Source organism: Pongo abelii, chromosome 22, assembly GCF_028885655.2.
Source record: "Pongo abelii isolate AG06213 chromosome 22, NHGRI_mPonAbe1-v2.0_pri, whole genome shotgun sequence".
In the NCBI taxonomy this organism is placed as follows: Eukaryota; Metazoa; Chordata; class Mammalia; order Primates; family Hominidae; genus Pongo; species Pongo abelii.
The window spans coordinates 36205313-36224386 of NC_072007.2; the positions used below are offsets into that span (position 1 = coordinate 36205313).

Sequence of the window (19074 nt, forward strand, 5' to 3'; positions counted from 1 at the left end):
AGGCATCCCAATTTTCTAGGTTACAGGAGGCCAGAAGTGACCTATGGCCTGAAGATGCCCACCTCATCTGTCAGCTCTGCTCAGCCATATTTGCAAATGTCCAAACTAAGAAGTGATGCTTTTCTATTTGACAAGTAATTATTGGAAAGATTAAATGCCTGTCATGTACAAATAGGTCAAAGAGTTTTAAAAATCTAACCCTGGCCCAAAGCTACTAAATCAGTTCTTGAGAAGAGTCACAGCAGGGATCAGATACACTCGACCTTGGCCTGCAAGAGTTCTTGGGGGCATAAACCAGACAGTAAGTGCCAAACCACAAAACCAAATCATCTTGTTTTATCTGCCCTTAGTCAATCTGCTGACGACTAGATTATAATGCAAAGCTAAAGTTACCAAAACATATTTACTTATTCACCTTTCAAAAGGACACATACTGCATTAATCTTTTTGTTTGTTTTGAGACAAGGTCTCACTCTGTCACCCTGGCTGGAATGTAGTAGTTGGATCAATCAATGGCTCACTGCAGCCTTGACCTCCTGGGGTCATGCACTCCTCCCACCTCAGCCTCCTGAGTAGCTGGGACTACAGCTGTGCACCATCATGCCCAGCTAATTATTTCACTTTTTGCAGAGACAGGGTCTAGGTATGTTGCCCAGGCTGGTCTCGAACTCCTAGGCTCAAGCGATCTGCCTGCCTCAGCCTCCCAAAGTGCTGGGATTACAGACATGAGCCACCATGACCAGCCAGTCTGAACATTTTTAATGAGGAGTTGGTAAACAAGCTTTTCCTAAAAGCCTGAATTAATTAAAAGTTGCCTTGGATATTAGGAGTTCATTAGCTAAGGATGTTACTCCTACTTTCGTCTGGCAGGAAATCTATCCAAGAGAACCATATTCTTGAACTTATGTTTAGGACAGAGGTTGGCAAACTACTACTTGTGGACCAAGTCGGCCCGCCCCCAACACCTGTATTTCTGCATTAGTCTGACTATAACAATTGTTCACTATGTTTATAAGTGGCTACTGAACTTTCTAACTTGCAAACATTTCATTTGATACTGCCAAGATGGTCTTAGCTTCTTATATTGCACAAAGCTAAGAAATATGTGTCCCTCAAAATGAGAATGGTTTTTTAAAGGATTAAAACTGGTTACTTAATAAGCTCTCAGGACTAATGGCAAAATAGAAACCTCATTGTATTCTAACATTAAAATAAAATTTAGCAGTGGACAGCACTGCTTACGTTACTTTTAAAATTTGATGAAACATGTTAGAAGGTTACACATCAGAAATTGTAAGTGATTCGACCACAAAAATCTGTTTTTAAAAACTTTTAATAAGAGTTAAGAGTGCTAAAAGTATAATGAAGCCTTTTTCACCAACTGGCTTAGCATGGTTTATATTTTCTCTTTTTAATCAAAAAATATTGTACTTAAAAATCTTTGCTAGGACAGCAGTTATATGGAAACTGTATTTTCTACTCAAACTTGCTGTGAATTTACACTGCTTTGTTTTTAAAAACAAAGTTTATTAATTTTAAAAAGCCTATGATCATATATACCTGGAGTTTCTCTCCACAGCCATGTACACCTTATTTTTATAAATGCTTCTGTTTATTTGCTTTGATCTTTCAGGTAAAAAAAGTTCTTAACAGAATTCTGATGTAAGAGATCAAAGACTAAAACAAATTAAACATCATTTTCTTGTTTACAGCAAACTTTAGGAAATTTGGCACCATTTATTTCAAGTGGATAAATTCATCAATATACAGTATGCATGTTTATTGGGAAACATACAACCTGGTTTCTCGCTTAAACAATTCAGCATTTATATTCAAAACGCATGTCACACACCACACACACACACACACACACACACACACACACACACCCAACTGAAAGGGTGTTTTCAAAGCTAATGAACAAAATCTGGGTCTGGCTTCTTGGCTATGAAGTCTTGGCAAGGTGAACAAGGATGGCAAATTCAATAGGAGTCTGCAGGCCTCAATCTGCTAGCTCTTTGGTGGTCTTTGAGAGGACTGTCTAGCTCAAATTACCTCATTTTGCAGATGGGAGGAAAAGAGCTCAGGTCAAGTGACTTGCCCACAGAGCCAACTGGCAGTAGAACTAGACTGAAAATCCAGGTCTCCAGTTCTCCATCCAAGAGTCGTAACTCAACTCACTCATTTAAACTCTGTTCAAAATGGTTCATTTGGCCCATTTCCTTTGGCTTTTACAAAAGTAGTTCACTTTTAGACTGTGAAGTACTTTAATATTATAATCTACAATGTGGTCAATTTGACAATAAAACTAGACTTAAATTAGCTAGCAAGCCATACACAACCGCTGGGAATGCAGTCGGCGGCAGAGAATAGACCACATGTCAAACCATGGCTTTAACACATGGCAGGATTATGTATCTCACCTAAGAGGTGACACTGAAGCTAGGGCCACTGCAGATATTCCATGATGCCATCAGGGACCAGGGTATTCCTATCTTTCTGTACTGCCATCCTTGGCACGTTGGTTTTATCCTCGTGTTTTGTGGTCACAAAATGGTCACAGAAATTCAAGACTTTGTGTCCAAGTTCCAGGCAGAAGGCAGGAGAAACAAGACAAAGGTGAAAGGTTTTCTGTTGTTTTTTTTTCCTCTAATAAAGCTTTGCTGTATTACTTGGGAGGGACACACTCCTCAGCAAATCCCACTGAGGCCATATGTGCCATTACTGTGATCTGGTCACATGCACCTGCAAGGGAATCTGTGAAAGTACTTTCAGCAGAGCACATTGTCACCCTGAACAAAAAAAATGTGGAATTCTTTTAGAAAGGAAAAAATGGGAATGAATATCAAACAGGCGAGCAGCAGAGGCTCCCACACTATGGAATTTAAAGTATATTTTTCAATTTCTTTATTGTTGTCTTTTCAAAAGACAGACAGAATTCCAGGAAGCAGACAGAATTCAGAGTAAAAAGCACTGCAACTAAAACCATAGTAACTCCTCAATCCATGACACCAGGAGGAATGAGAAGGGAAAGATGTCTCAAAACTGACTCTGCTGCCAGGACGGCGGCACCTGGGGGTGTCATCCCAGCTACTTGGGAGGCTGTGGTGGGAGGATCACTTGAGCTCAGGAATTTGAGGCCAGCCTGCGTAACTTAGAGAGATCCTCCCTCTAAAAATAAATGTTTAAAATAAAGACATTAAAATTAAAAAAAAAAACAGACTGCTAAAGTTTTGAGCATGAGTGGGGTTGAGTAGATGAACGTAAAAGATTCTAGAGCCATACACAGGTTCTTCAAGGCACAGATTATTTGAATATCGGATTAAAACACAATATTTCTATGAACTGCTGGGGACTAAAATGATGTTGGCCAGAATCATGGGAATGAAGGGCCAAAAATGCCTGAGGTCTTTGGACTTCTGCCCAAGGTGTACCCTCTCTTCCTCACCTCTCAAGAGGTAAAGATGATTCAAGAAAGTGGGGGAAATGTTCTGGCAATGGAATTACTGTAAAATGCCAAAGCCTCGGTTTCCTTGTGCTATGGGCCCAGATCTGCTTTGTGAAGATAAAACATCAGTATTGTCAGTAACTCTGAACTGTGTGCCTGCCGCCACCCTCAATACTTCACGTGCATCTTCTCTCACCATCCTCAGAACCACACCAAGGCAGCTACAATGATTTCACTTTATAAGAGAAGGCGAGGGCCGGGCACGGTGGCTCAAGTCTGTAATCCCAGCACTTTGGGAGGCCGAGACGGGCGGATCACAAGGTCAGGAGTTCGAGACCAGCCTGGCCAATATGGCGAAACCCCGTCTCTACTAAAACTACAAAAAAATTAGCCAGGCGTGGTGGTGCATGCCTGTAATCCCAGCTACTCAGGAGGCTGAGGCAGGAGAATTGCTTGAACCCGGGAGGTGGAGGTTGCAGTGAGACAAGATAGCGCCACTGCAGTCCGGCCTGAGCGAAAGAGCGAGACTGTCTCAAAAAAAACAGAGAAGGTGAGACCGAGAGACTATGTAACAGTCCAGTTCACATACAGAGTAAATGGCAGAACTAGGAGAATTAAATGAATTAATATCCATAAAGTACTCAACTAGTGCCCAGAACAAAGTTGCTCAATAAATTATATTAATAGTATCCTTCTCCCCAGTGTCTATCTCATCAACCACCGTAGTTTCTCATAATAATAATCGTAGTAATCAAAACAGCAACAGCTACTCTTCATCATTTGCTAATCACCTATTTTGCACCTACTGAAGACATTGGGGTTTTATTTTCATTACACCATCACTACCTACTTGTAGCCCCACAGAGATGACGTCGTACTGTTTTACATATGAGTACTACTTATGATGGGGTGAATACATGATAGCAATCAACACAGTGGGGTGGAGTCCCTACGAGTGGAGAAGCAGAGAATCTGAGTGATCACCTCTTTCAACTCTTGCACCAAGTGCTGGTCCTGGCGGTGAGGGGGTGTTTCCTGAATCCCCTCTGGCAGCCACAGTCCTTTATCCACTAACTCTTCACTGCATACTTACAATCATGTCTCAGTGCTAAGAATACAGCAGTGAACAAAACAGATAAAACGATATATGATCCTAGCAGGGAAGCAATAAAAAAAAAAAAGATAAAAATACAATGTCTGTTGGATGGTAATAAATGTTACAGAGATAAAGCAGAGAAAGGGGATGGTTTGTTTGTTTGTTTTTTCTGGGGGGTGAAATTTTAAATAGGGTGGTCAGGGAACGCCTACTTGAAAATATGACATTTCAGTGAAGACTTGAGGAAGTGAGGGAACAAAGTATTCAGAATCAAAGGGAAGAATATTCTAGCCAGAGGAAGCAACAAGTATTACACAAAGTCTTGAGGCAGATGCATGCCTGGAGAGCTCACAGAAGAGCAAGGAGATCAGTGCTGTCGTGGAGGAATGATGTGGAGGAGATCAATGGGCAAGCGAGTGAATGAGAGCCAGGACAGGACAGGGACAGCTGACTGCACGGAGCCTTAAACATTGTCCAACTCTGGCCAGTACTCAGAGTAATGCTGGAAGGCTCTTGGGTGGTTTTCTAAGCTAATTATTCTTGCCCTAGGGGGTCAAGACTAGAAGTGAGAAGACCAGGAAGGGGGCTCTGGCATTAATCCAGGTGAGAGATGACAGTGACTTGGACCAGGATGACAGCAGTAGAGGTGGTAAGTAGTTCTCAGATTCTGGATGTCATCTGAAGGTCAGATCTAAATAACCAAATAGAAAGGAGTCAAGAATCTAGCTTGTTTCTATTCCAACAGCTAGAAGATGCTTTATACTGAAGATGATGGAAAAGTCTGGACAAGACTTTCCTAACTTTTCTGTGTAGATGTGTAGACAGGTAGAACTTTCGAGAATTATGTACTTACTAACTTGTATACACTAGATATGTGTATATGAAAATGACAGCTACAGATAAATGTTTTCTTAGGTGATTTTCTATTTTACCATTTCAGACTCTTACTCCACAAATATTTTTTTGTCTTGAATGTGCTCATTATGTACTATCTTTTGTAACTTTCACATTAACAAATACGCTGGGAAAATTTTCCTGGGAGGCATCTGTACTCAAGAGACGGGACGATTACTTACAGAAGCAGCTAAGCATTTCTCAACAAACTTCCCATGTGATAAAACTGTTATGGTTTTAGCTTCAGAGTGTGGGCAGTTACTGGGTTCTCAAAGAGGACATGAGGGTGAATTACACATCCTTTTAAAAAGTGGCTGTTGCCATCACCAGCATTTCACTGTAACTATTACCGGATAATAGTGAGAACTGACAGATGGGATTCTTCAGATGAGAACTATTTGCCAGATGGTGGGAACTAAATGGATCAAGATAAGCAAAAAGGCAAAAGAAGTGAAAACTAAAAGTTTTACCTAAATCATCTCTCCAACTTTTCCAAGTGCACAGATCCAGCCTCACATACATACCATATACACACATAGATGGCAGAGTGAGTATAAGACAGAATAGTGCTGGCCGGGAGTGGTGGCTCATGCCTGTAATCCCAGCACTTTGTGAGGCTGAGGTGGAGCACAAGGTCAGGAGTTTGAAACCAGCCTGGCCAATATGGTGACACCCCGTCTCTACTAAAAATACAAAAATTAGCTGAGCGTGTTGGCACGCACCTATAGTCCCAGCTACTTGGGAGGCTGAGGCAAAAGAATCTCCTGAACCAGGGAGGCGGAGGTTGCAGTAAGCCAAGATCACACCACTGCACTCCAGCCTGGGTGACAGAGCGAGACTCTGTCTCAAAAAACAAACAAACAAACACAGAATAGTGTTTAACCCAGGCTATGAATAACACTGGTCTTAAAATAATAAAAATAGTGCAAAGGATTTACTTTAAAAAAAAAAAAAAAAACCATGGGAACAAAGTATTTATGGCCAGGTATGGTGGCTCACACCTATAATCCCAGCACTTTGGGAGGCCGAGGCAAGTGGATCACCTGAGGTCAGGAGTTCGAGACCAGCCTGGCCAACATGGTGAAACCCTGTCTCTACTAAAAATACAAAATTAGCTGGGCATGGTGGCAGGTGCCTGTAATCGTAGCTACTCGGGAGGCTGGGGCAGGAGAATCGCCAGGGAAGCAGAGGTTGCAGTGGGCTGAGATTGTGTCATTGCACTCCAGCCTGGGTGACAGAGGGAGATTCTGTCTCAAATAAATAAATACATACATACATACATACATACATACATACATACATACATATTTGTTAGCAGTCTTGCAGCTTTTAAAAAGACTCATATAGGTGTGGGTTAACGAATTTTTTTATATTTTTTATTTTTTATTTTTTTAAGAAAGAGTCTTACTGTCTCCCAGGCTGGAGTGCAATGGCATGATCACAGCTCACTTCCTGGGCTCAGGTGATCCTCCCACCTCAGCCTCTCGTGTAGCTGGGACTACAGGCACATGCTACCATGACCAACAATTTTTTGTATTTTTAGCAGATACGGGGTTATGCCATGTTGCCCAGGCCAGTCTCAAATTCCTGGGCTCAAGCAATCCACCTGCCTCAGCCTCCCAAAGTATTGGGATTACAGGCATGAGCCACTGTACCCAGCCTGGGTTAACAATTCTGATACTGCTATGCACATATACTGAAACTGAACAATTAAATACATAGATTGGTGGATGGAGTGAGAATTTACAGATAACCAAGGAGGAGAGATATTGTGTCCGTGTGGTAATATGTTAGAGAAGGAAACATCCGGATGAACTTGTATTTAGCTTAATATAGACTAGATATTATAGCTTAATATAAATACAACTAGTTAGCTATAGAAATATTTATAGATCTGCATAACACAAGGGTGAATACAGACAAATACATTGCCTTGCTCTATCAACTGAGAAGTCTTAAAAGCAAAGAAAATCCAGTGGCAATGAGCATCCTTAACATCCAGATTTTAATACTATTCTCCAATAACGTTACTTTCCAATAAAAGGAACAAGAGCTCCTTGGAGGAAAAGCTGATTCTAGGATTAGGGCTGAAAATATGAAAGATGAGACTGCAGCATCTTGTAAGAAAAAAAAAAAGAGGCTATGTCAAATAAGCACAGGAACCAACTGAAAGGGCTTCTAATAGCTAAAGCTGGAATAATTTGATCAATAAAAATTACAAAGTAGTACTGGATTATAAATCAAAGTACAATGTAAATATCCATGAGTCTAAATGACTGAATGAATGAATACATAAATCGGAAAAAAGAGACAAATCTCCTGTGCAGAAGAAGACCGAATAATTTATGTAGATATTCTGCCCTCAAAAAATGAAGCATAATTCTCCGCTCCTTAATTGTGGGCTGTGCAAACTGACTTCCTTCCAAAGAGTGGAGCACATAAAGTGGGAAGAAGAGTAACTTTCAAGTGGAGAAACTCAACAACCACCACCTGAGCTAGGTAATCAAGGTCAGTGCCAACAGGGCTGTATCATGTTGATAAATACGTACTCCTGATATGATGTGATGAAATGGGCATTTTACCTCTGTGGTCTTCCTTCTTAAAACCAATAACCCCAGGCAAAGCATGAGAAAATTCCCATAGAGGGGAATCCTACAAATTATCTGACCAATACAAAACCTTTAAGGTTATTAAAAAACTAGAAAAGTATAAAGAAACTGTCATAGCCAAGAGGAAAGGAGGCTATGGAGACCTGACAATTAAATATAATGTGCCTTCCTGGATGGCATCCTGGAACACAGAAAGGACATTAGACAAAAACTAAGGACATCTGAATAAAGTATAGACTTTAGTTAATAACAATGTATCAAAATTGGTTTACTGACTGCAACAAATGCACCATATTAATATAAGATGTTAACAATAGGGAAAACTGGATGCAAAGCATATGGGAACTCTCTGGACTATCCTCTCAATTTTTCTGTAAATTTAAAACTGTTGTAAAATATAAAGTCCATTTAAAAAAAATTTAATGGCTTGATATAAAATTTCACATAATAAGGTGTCATGTCAAACTCCTATTGACTCCAATGTGGATGGCACCAAGTTCAAGAGCCAGAAGAGGCCCAGAGCTAGTGAACCGTATGTCTCATAGGGTTTTATTGGGGGCTTGCATACAGGGGAGAGAGTCCAGTGGTGGTGGATTGGACAGAAGAACCGCAGCCGCTTGCAAAAGGCATGTGATCTCTATAGCATTCTCATTTAACACCCTCCCCCTAACAATCTCCACCTAGCAACTTCCACTTAACTCATAACAAAGGGTCTCAATCCCCGGCGTGGCCCATGTTCCACAGAAGGAGATGAGGGCTCAGATGTTCCTTACAGATAAGGAATGGCTCTCTGGGTTGGCCACTCCTGAATTTCTTTGTTGTTGTTTTTTTGTTTTGGGTTTTGTTGTTGTTGTTGTTGTTGTTTGAAACAGAGTCTCATTCTGTCTCCTAGGCTGGAGTGCACCGGCATGATCTTGGCTCACTTGCAACCTCCACCTCCCAGGTTCAAGCAATTCTCCTGCCTCAGCCTCCAAAGTAGCTGGGACTACAGGCCTGCGCCACCACGCCCAGCTAATTTTTGTACTTTTAATAGAGACGGGGTTTTGCCACGTTGGCCAGGCTGGTCTTGGACTTCCGACCTCAAATGATCCGACTGCCTCGGCCTCCCAAAGTGCTGGAATTACAGGCACCGGCCACCCCGCCTGGCCCACTCCCGGATTTCTTAACTCAGAACTCGGATTCAGGTGCACCTGCCACACAGGATCACTGTCAGGGCATGTTCAAGCCAAGTGATCCCTGTCAGGTGCATCTACCATACATACAGGCATACCTATTTGATTCCACATCAACATTCCAGCCTTCAAAAAAAGTCTATAAAATTACTGTAGTTGAAAAGAACTAGAATTAAAAAGAGCTTACCAACTCAGGCATCTCATCTGTGGTATCTATTAATAACGAGACAGGGCTTGGTTTGACTTTTTTTTAGAAAAAAATATAAGTAATGTGGCATTTAAATTTTTTAAAAATTCAAGAATTTCAAAATTATCACATATATACTAAAAATTCTTTGCTTTCCAAATTTAACCTTGTCTTAGGAATGTAAACTAACTGGTCAGAGAATTCATTCCCCTTTACAAATGAGGAATCTTGAGCCTGATGAGGTTTGCACAAAACTAATGACAGAGGCGGGCTCAACTCTGAAACCCACTCTCATTCCAATGTTCAGGACCCCAAGAAATGTTACAATAGTCTACTAATTTTGAATGACAACTTCCTCATTAACCAACCCAAGATAAGTTATAGGTGCTTTTTCTGTTGCCTCTTTTTGACTGCATTATTAGTCATATTCTTGATTTTATCAATAACAGGACTTCTTGTTACAAGTATTTAATAATTCCAACATTCGTTAAAAGATGGAATTGTAAGAGTAATAGTTGTTAAAGCTTTCCAGATTAGGGGTTTTCAAACTCAAATCATGCTTCAAAATCACCTGGGATCCTGATCAGTCTGCAGATTCATCTTCTCTCTAGCTCCACAGCCTAGATCTGATTTACGTGTTCTGGGACGCGCCTGAAAACAGACCTCCCCAGAGTGGCTCTGATTCAGGTGGCTCATGGATCACACTTTGAGAAATGATATTTGGAGCAGGGGCTTCTCCAGCTTTACAGTGCCTATGAATCACCTGGGGGCCTTGTTAAATGCAGGTTTTGATTGGACAAGTCTAGGGTGGGACTGAGTCTGCTTTTCTAAGAAGCTCCCCAGTGATGTGATTCAGCTGTTCCTTCCGGCAGTAAGGGTCTACTTAAGATAACCCATTATAACTAATCTCATTAAGGTTTTCAAAATTTTTAAGTTACAAGTTATTGCTTTGTAACTCTGCTTACTGCTTTTAATTACACAGTTTAGTGTCAAGTAGATTCATATCGTTGTACAACCATCACTACCTTCCATCTCCAGAACAGTTTTCATCTTGCTAAACTAAAACCCTGCACACCGTTAAACAACTCCCCATTCCCCCACCTCCACTCCCCATTCCCCCGCCTCCACTCCCCATTCCCCCGCCTCCACTCCCCATTCCCCCTCCTCCACTCCCCATTCCCTCGCCTCCACTCCCCATTCCCCCACCTCCACTCCCCATTCCCCCACCTCCAGAACCTGGAAACCACCATTCTGTTTTCCATCTTCAAACTCTTCAAATTCAAAAAGGTACTGCATATAAGTAGAATCAAGTATCTGTCTTTTGGTGACTAGCTTGCTTTGTCCTTTTAAAAATTAAATTTTTCATGCTTCTCTTCCATAAATGTGCATCTCATCCCATAGATTTGTCACTTTTGGCACCATCTTAAGGACTGAGCGCCTTTTCACACATCCCTAAGAGCCAAGCTACTCCTCGTTCGCCTTTTGTTTAATTATAGAAGTTACAAAATATGGTAGAAAGAGTTCTAGATTTGAAAACAACACAACGACTCAAGCAGATCAAGTGATTTCCAGATATTAAAAGGTGATATGATAAATGCCTCCTGGCCAGAGAGGTTGCACATAGGATGAGAGACAAGAATAAAAATTAAAACTTAACATAATTTGATAATCTTAAGAGATCATCTCTGCTACTGCTGAGTATTACTAAATACCACTCTATGCAGGTCCATGAAGGATACAAAAGAACCGAGATATAGTTCTGGACCAAAACAGCTTGGAGCAGCTTTGTCTCACAGAAATATAATAGAGGCCACATATCTAATTTAAAATTTCTTGTAGCCACATTAACATAAAAAGGTAAAAAGAAACAGGTAAAATTAATTTTATTAATATACTTTAACCCAGTACATCCTAAATTTCATCATTTCAATATGTAATCAATGTAAATAATTATCATTAAGACATTCTACATTCGTTTTTTTCTCCCAGACTAACTTTTTAATATCTGGTGGCTTTTTTATACTCACAGCATAGTTTGGACTAGCCAGGTTTCAAATACTCAATGGCCACGGGTGGCTAGTGGCCACCGTTGGGCAACACAGACTTAGCATCAGATTTTGGGGATCAAGAATATACTTCAAGGAGTGGTGACTTGAATGTGGACAGGTTGGGGTTATGGGAGAAAATCTAAAGCCAAAGACACAAACCTAGGCAGAGAAACCATAATAAGCTTGAATACACTGAGACTGCAGTACACCGTTTTATGTGCTATGCTATCTTAACACATACATTTTAATCAATGGGAGGCATATCACTAGGATTCTACGTTACCATCATTAACCCTATAGATCAGCAAACTGCTCATCTTCCCCCATTTCTCTTGTTGCAGTTCTCATATTATAACTTGTATTTACAGATGTGTGATTAATTCTAATACAGAAATTAATTTAAGGTTTCCTTTAGACTTGAACCTCCTTTAGCTTAGTTCAGTCCTCTGTATCCCGAGAGATAAGCTGAAAAAGCAGATACAGTAAAGATAATTCTAAATTCCCTACTTTGTTTCTTGTATTCTCACTGGTTGCTTTCTCCTAACACTTTCCTTTCTTTCTACCTTATTTAAAAAACAAAACAAAACTCAAAGCCTGATAGATTTTAGAGATGCAATTAATTAAGGTTATATATGGGGCTTTTTAAAAACCACATAATTGCTGACAAAATACCAACCAGGTTGGTGTACCGTGAGGCAAAAGAACCACGAGTCATTACCAAAACCTTAAATCATATGGGAAGGTAAAAATATACAGCATGCTGTTTTCACATACCATACTCAGAAAGCCATGTGCGAGGGGGGCTGTAATCAAGACAGGAAGAGGCATTTTCACAGATAACTTCTTAACGGGGTTGTGGACTGTCACTCTCACGCCCCTCACTTGTTCTTTCCAACCTATTACCGTCTGGCCTTGCTCCAACAATCTGCAACTCTTCTTTCAAGGTCAAGAACAACAAATGCCATCAGTCTCTTCTCAGCCCTCCAATTCTCTGACTACTCTGCCACATTCTTTCTTTTTTTTTTTTTTTTTTTTAAAGAGACAGGGATACCCTCTGTCACACAGGCTGGAGTACAGTGCTGTGATCAGAGCTCACTGCAGCCTCCTGGGCTCAGACAACCTTCCTGTCTCAGCCTCCCAAGTAGCTGCAACTACCGGCACACGCCAACGTGCCTGGCTAATTTTTCTTTAAATTATTTTTAGTAGAGACAGGGGTCTCGCCACGTTGCCCAAGCTAATCTCAAACTCCTGGCCTCAAGCAACTCTCCTAGCTTCAGCCTCCCAATTTGCTGGGATTCTAGGCATGGGCCACTGAACTTGGCCCACTTTTCTTCTTTAAATTCAATCTTCTCCAGTTTCCACCAATCTATCTCAAGCTAATCATTATTTCCCTCTCATCGGCTCCTCTTTTCATAATTCTGATTATAAAGTAAGACTCTGTCTTCTACTCTTCTTGCTTTCTCACTCAGACATATCATCCATGCCTAAGGGTCAACAGCCTCCTCCACTCTTTCAATTCTGACCTTTCACTTAGCATTCCCAGTCGCCTGCTGCATGCTTCCACTTGCAGGGTATTAATTACTTTTAGCAAATGTACTAGAATCAAGTGCCCAACTGATTATCAAATTCCGGAAGTGTACCCAAAGGACAATGACTAATTCCTCTTTGGGTCAAAGTCTTTCCTATGCGGAAGCAAGAGAAAGGAACAGAACTAACACTGAACATTGTGAGGAGCCCAAAACATGACTCCTGCTGAACACATTCTATTTGGTTGTAGAACCCAACCAATATAGGCCCCCTTGATCGACTTCCCCATAACAAGAGGAGGTCATAAAAATCATGCTTCCACTTTCTCAATAGATACTTATCGCTGATGAATGTCTGTGAATCAGAAGACCATGGGACTATACCTCTACTCCACTCAAACTCTCCATACTCCCAAAGGTGGACCTCATGGACCTCAGATCATGTAATACTCAGACACAGCACTCCAGTAAACCACTTTCTGGCCAGAAACTCATCCTTCCCATACTTCCTCTCCTTTTCATCCACTACAGCTTGTTCATCATGATCCTGAGGTCCTGGATGCTGCAGCACTCTCTGCGGTTATCAGGGGAGGCATCGCTGCCTTCATTTCATTTCCCTGCCAGCCTGGTCTAGGACCCTCAGCACACACACTCATCACTGGGCGTATCACCAACGACCACCCACATGCTCTTGATGCCCAGGCTCATTTGGTCCAGGCTATTTCTCTCCTAAGTGTGAGACTCAATAAATACACAACCACCCCACTGTGCTCTTCAAGAGCTTATTAACTGCCTCTTTTAGATTCTCCTGGGTATAGTCCAGACTTAAAATGTCTCACTTTGGGAGACAATGTAATTTAACCATTGGAGGAACAAATGTTGGTCTATATATTTCAGGCATTTTCCAACTAAAAACCTCCAAGAAAAAACAAACTTGTATCTTAAAAGATGCAGAACTATTTAGGGCAAAAAGTACATAGAGAATGAGAAAGAAAAAAGATGTCATTGAATTTAACAAAAGAGTTAACAATATTGTTAACAATAACAAAAGAGTTAGCCATGAAGTAATTAGGATATAGTACTTGAAACTGGCACCACCTTTTACCAGGCATTACAATATTGCTATGAGTTTACAAAGCTCTGTTAGAGCAGGGGAAAAAGAAGGATCTGAATTCTGTCACTGTACTGGCAACACCACCTAGGGATGAGGAAGACCATATCTAATAGAATAACAAATAAAGTAAGTATATATGATTCATCAAGCTCTTCAAGAAAAATATATTTTAGAAATTATCAACATCCCTTTTGAATCATGTTTCAAAAATCACACAATTTGTTCAAACACGGATAGACCCCAGATAAATTAGAATCTCTCTTTCTATTACCACTCCTCTGTGGACTTAGAAATTGCCACTTAGATTTGTAAACAAGGCTTAGTTTCATTATTGTAAATCAATTTGGCAGGACTTATCACTCCACAGAGAGCTGAAATAATTGAATTTCTGGACTTCTAAGGAAGAGGGTTTAACTACATTAAGGCTTCCAAAAGGAAGATCATCAACTCTTCTTTAGCAGAAAATGCCCTTGGAGAATTTTGAACCATTTCTTGATCTAGTGGCAACTGGATGTTATCAGTGGCAACTAAGGTATCTGTCTACACCTGCTGGGGCTCACAAGTAAAAACTAAAAAGTACTGTGAATCTCTGTGATAATGGAGCATAAAGCTGCCACTGAAGTCTTTATTACTAATAAGTAATGGATTTTAAGAAAAAAAGATACTCAAATCTATCTATAGATAACCAAAAAACCAAACAAAACACCCAGAAAAATCTAACGTTGAAGAACATATATAATTTGAGACTTTTGAAACAATACACCCAGAAAAATCTAAGGTTGAAGAACATGTATAATTTGAGACTTCTGATCAGAGCCTTCCTCAATAACGTAAGTTTAAAAACTATTACCAAAGTGACAAGATCCCATGTCAGATAGCAGAAGAGAACAAGGCTATTCTTCAACTTAGTCATCCTCTTTTATCACTACAACTTCAATCATAGATGTAAATGGAAATTTCTGCTTCCTTTGCTACTTTTCTGCTTGACTGAATTTTATAATGAAAAACGTCTGTTCCTTCCAGGCAGAGCGCGAGTGTCATTCAAATTGTACACACCAGGCAAAGAGTGAATGCATTTGTTTAGATGCAAAAATCATTTAAATATGTGTCATTATAGGCTGCAGCACATTTGCGGATTCAGCAGTTTAAAATTCTCTTAAGCAATAAAGCAAGGTATCAAACGAAAGTGCATTCAGGCTTCAAACATCTTCAGACTATGTTTTTCTGTTTGCACACAGCGAGCCCCGCCTTCCTTTCCTGACCTCACTCAAACAGAAAGCAGTGGAACCATGCCCTAGCCCATCCTATTACCCCAATCGTCTTCCAGGTCAACAGTCCAAAGTCACGTGAAAACTCCATCTTCAGTTTCCCTCTCCAGGGAGCAAATATTTTGAAGAGCAAGCATTCCAAGCAAGCAGAAACTCAGCCTTTAAATCAAAATAAGCTTTAAATAGTCTTTCAAAGTAAGGTCCTGCTGCACACAGAAGGCAACAGAAAAGTGTCTGAAGAAGAGATAGCTCCCATTTTATATTTAACATTTAGAAATGAGAAAACTGTGTGTGATTAATGCTTATAATTAGAGGGAGTTAACCCTTATTTCAAATAATGTAGTTCCTGTCTTTCATTTAAAATTATAAAGATGACTAAAATGTACATGAAAGGAAAATCATAGTTAGGATCTGAGGTGTTTTAACCCAGAACTGTGGTTTTTTGAAGAAAATGCTGAGAAAAGATTCTGATTTGGTAAGAATATCTGGATATGAGAATCTTCTAAGAGAGGTGATTTACCATTTTCGGGCCAAAGGCAGAGAGTTTCTAACAACGTTAAAATTAACAGGCTGTAGGATCTTCATTCTCTAAGCTTAAGGTGACCCATTTACTGACTAAATAAAGTGTGTACTCAAGGTCACCCATGAGGAAGAAAAAGGTCAGTTCCCTCTCTTGAGGGAACCCCTCCCCACTCATGCTATTACACGGCAATTCTAGAGATTCACTTCATTTTTGGTTATGTTCAAACTGTCTGGTTATTTCAGGGCCTTCAAGTTTCCATAATAGGGCAGTTGATTATTTATATAAGTCCCTGGAAAATGTGTATTTTTAACGCCATCTAGAGTAGGCCACCTTTGGGGGAAAACAGCTAATGGGTTAACAAGCCAACTGGTGTACCAAGTATGTACAAAAGACATCTTTTATAACAGTTCTCACGTGCAAAAGAACATTCATTAAGTATAACAATAAATAACAGGCAATATGTGCGTTTTTCCGGACCCTAAGCACCTGATAAAGCCATATTGTCATTTTACACTCATTTTTAGTAGCTGTTTAATTGGTATTCCTATATAGGACAGTTTTCTAGGTTTCCAGATTATTTCACATTCTCTTCTTCCTAGTTATAAATTTTGGTACAACTGTAAGCTCTCCTCACACTGTAAGATGATAATTACATCGCTGAGACCACATCTGTTTTTTTAAAAAAGATATTTTGCAAAAAATATATTTAAGTTGAAGTATCTGAAATACTTTTCAACGTCAAACTTTGAGAGGATTATGCTTAACTATGTATCTTCACATCTTTAAATCGTTAAAAAATGAATGCATAAATATTTCCTAGGGATTTATGCTTGATTCATTTGATTCTTACATACTAGTTGTTATTTACCGGCAGAGAAAGCAAAAGCAAAAAAAAAGAAAGCAAAAACAACAAAAATACTTGATTCTGGTGCTAGTCCAGAATCAGGTTGATTTCTTCATCAATAGCAGGGTTTCTACATTAAATTCATTCAAATTTAATTAGTTCTCTGCATAGAATCAAGGGTCTAGGAGAATTTAATAAAAGCTGAAAACAATCCTATCCTTTGCCCGAAACAGATTTTTATCCCAAATGGTACTCAGCAATAAGCCAACAGAGAAAAATGGAATAACAGACATATGCCATGTTCAAGAGTTCTCTGTTTAACCTAAGAAGCCTGAATTTGCCATTTTTTTGATAAGGAACTGGTATACATCTTAGATGAAGTATTCCACTGAGTCTGAATTCTTGGTGGAGCACCCGCAGAAAGAGGACCAGTAAATAGTATGTATGAGGCCTGGCCTGGACATAATGACTCAGGAATCATCAATGCAGGCCTCTGAAAAACCACTGCACTTATGAGCTCTCCTAGCAAGTATGTGTTGTGTGAGAAAATGGACAACTCCAGGGGACTCCTATTAAACACTGATATTTAGAATTTCTGAATTCTGATCCTAAATATTTTGCAATATTTGGAATTTCTGAATCCTAAATATTGCAAAAGGTGGGCGCAGGGAGGAGGGGGAAGGGAGCCTGAAAGGGAAATGGAGGACAGCAGAAAGAAAATCAGAAGCAGCAGAATGATATCAGTGTGGGGAGAATGCACCCATCAACCGATGCCACTGAGAGACTGTGGGGGACACAACAGTGCCCAGTGAGTCCGACAACCAGAATGATAGCAAAGAGCTCATTCCCTGGAGCTCAAGGAACAGATGCCTGGTAACAGGTGACTGTGGAGGGAACTGGAGGTTACGAAGATCACACAGGAACCTCTGACTACCATATAAAGAAGCATATCTGTGAAGAGACAGAGCGAGGGTGGAAGTTAAAGGAATACACAGAGTTCAATGACTGGAGTGAGGGACCAGGGAGCTCTAAAGAAGAGGAAAAATATGAGAAGGCTAAATACTATTGAGATGTGAAATTAAATACAGGGTCAGTAGGCCAAGGGTCTTTATGAAGTCAAAGATCAGATGCAATGAGGTTAAAGGACCTACTGAAGAAACTGTGTGCACGGATGCCCAGGAATTTAGACTCACCTAAGAATTTAGAACAAAGGTGGAAAAAGAAAACTAAGCTCAAATTATTTAAATAGTACAACAGGGTAACTTCTTGACATACTGAACATGAGCCTATTCATATTAAATATGCTTAGAGAATATCATTAGTCCACGGCTTACAATCAATTCTAAGCTTTCAAGAAAGCAAGAGCTACAGGACCTATTCATAAAAATATAGCAACATTGGGAAACTAATTATCTTCCCAACTGATAAAGATACCATCCAATAAATAAGGGGATCTTCAGTGACATCCAAACCTTCAAAAAATATATTTTAAAATGTTACACCATATTCTCGAAAGGTAGTTAACACTAAAAGAAAAGATTTGGGGGAACTGAAGCTGGGTAATATTCTTGAAAATACAGGTACCTAATCAATAAATAAAAAGAATGCCCCCCAAATTTTTCATGGCATGAAAATACTTAAAGCTTTAGGAGGGGAGTACCTACATCTATTAATACATCAAACACCTACTGAAATGCCATATTCATGTAATCACTTAATAAAGACAGGAGTTCATGTTTAGGATGACAGGAGTTTATGTTTAGCATTTATAAATAGTATCCTAACCTTTAAGGTACGACATAAGAATCTGAAATTTCTAAAATCTATTATCACTGAATAATATTTAGAAGCAGATTTCTGTGAAAATTAATTCTTAAGGCCAGGCGTGGTGGCTCATGCCTGTAATTCCAGCACTAGGCCAAGGCGGGCGGATCTGTTGAGGTCAGGAGATCGAGACCATTGTGGGCAACATGGTGAAACCCCCTCTCTACTAAAAATACAAAAATTAGCCGGGCATGGTGGCGTGTGCCTGTAGTCCTAGCTACTTGGGTGGCTGAGGCAAGAGAATCACTTGAACCTGGAAGGCGGAGGTTGCAGTGAGCAGAGATTGCGTCACTGCACTCCAGCCTGGGCGACAGAGAGATTGTGTCTCCAAAAAAAAAAAAAAAAATCTTTACCATTAGCCTTAAAAACTAAGGACAATGAAACTATTATAAATGAATCTAATGGTATGTTTTATCTCTAAACAGATGCCTCCGATACACTGACTTTTTACTACACATGTGTAGGATAGGTTTAACCCTATTTCTGGAGTTGAATGTTCTTTTTATCAAGATCCAAAGACA

General features: G+C 39.9%; 1 protein-coding gene across 6 annotated transcripts in view; it reads right to left on the minus strand.

Annotated features, from left to right (window-relative positions):
• The window catches only part of APP (amyloid beta precursor protein), a 282485-nt gene that overhangs the window by 166977 nt on the left and 96434 nt on the right, over positions 1 to 19074 (minus strand).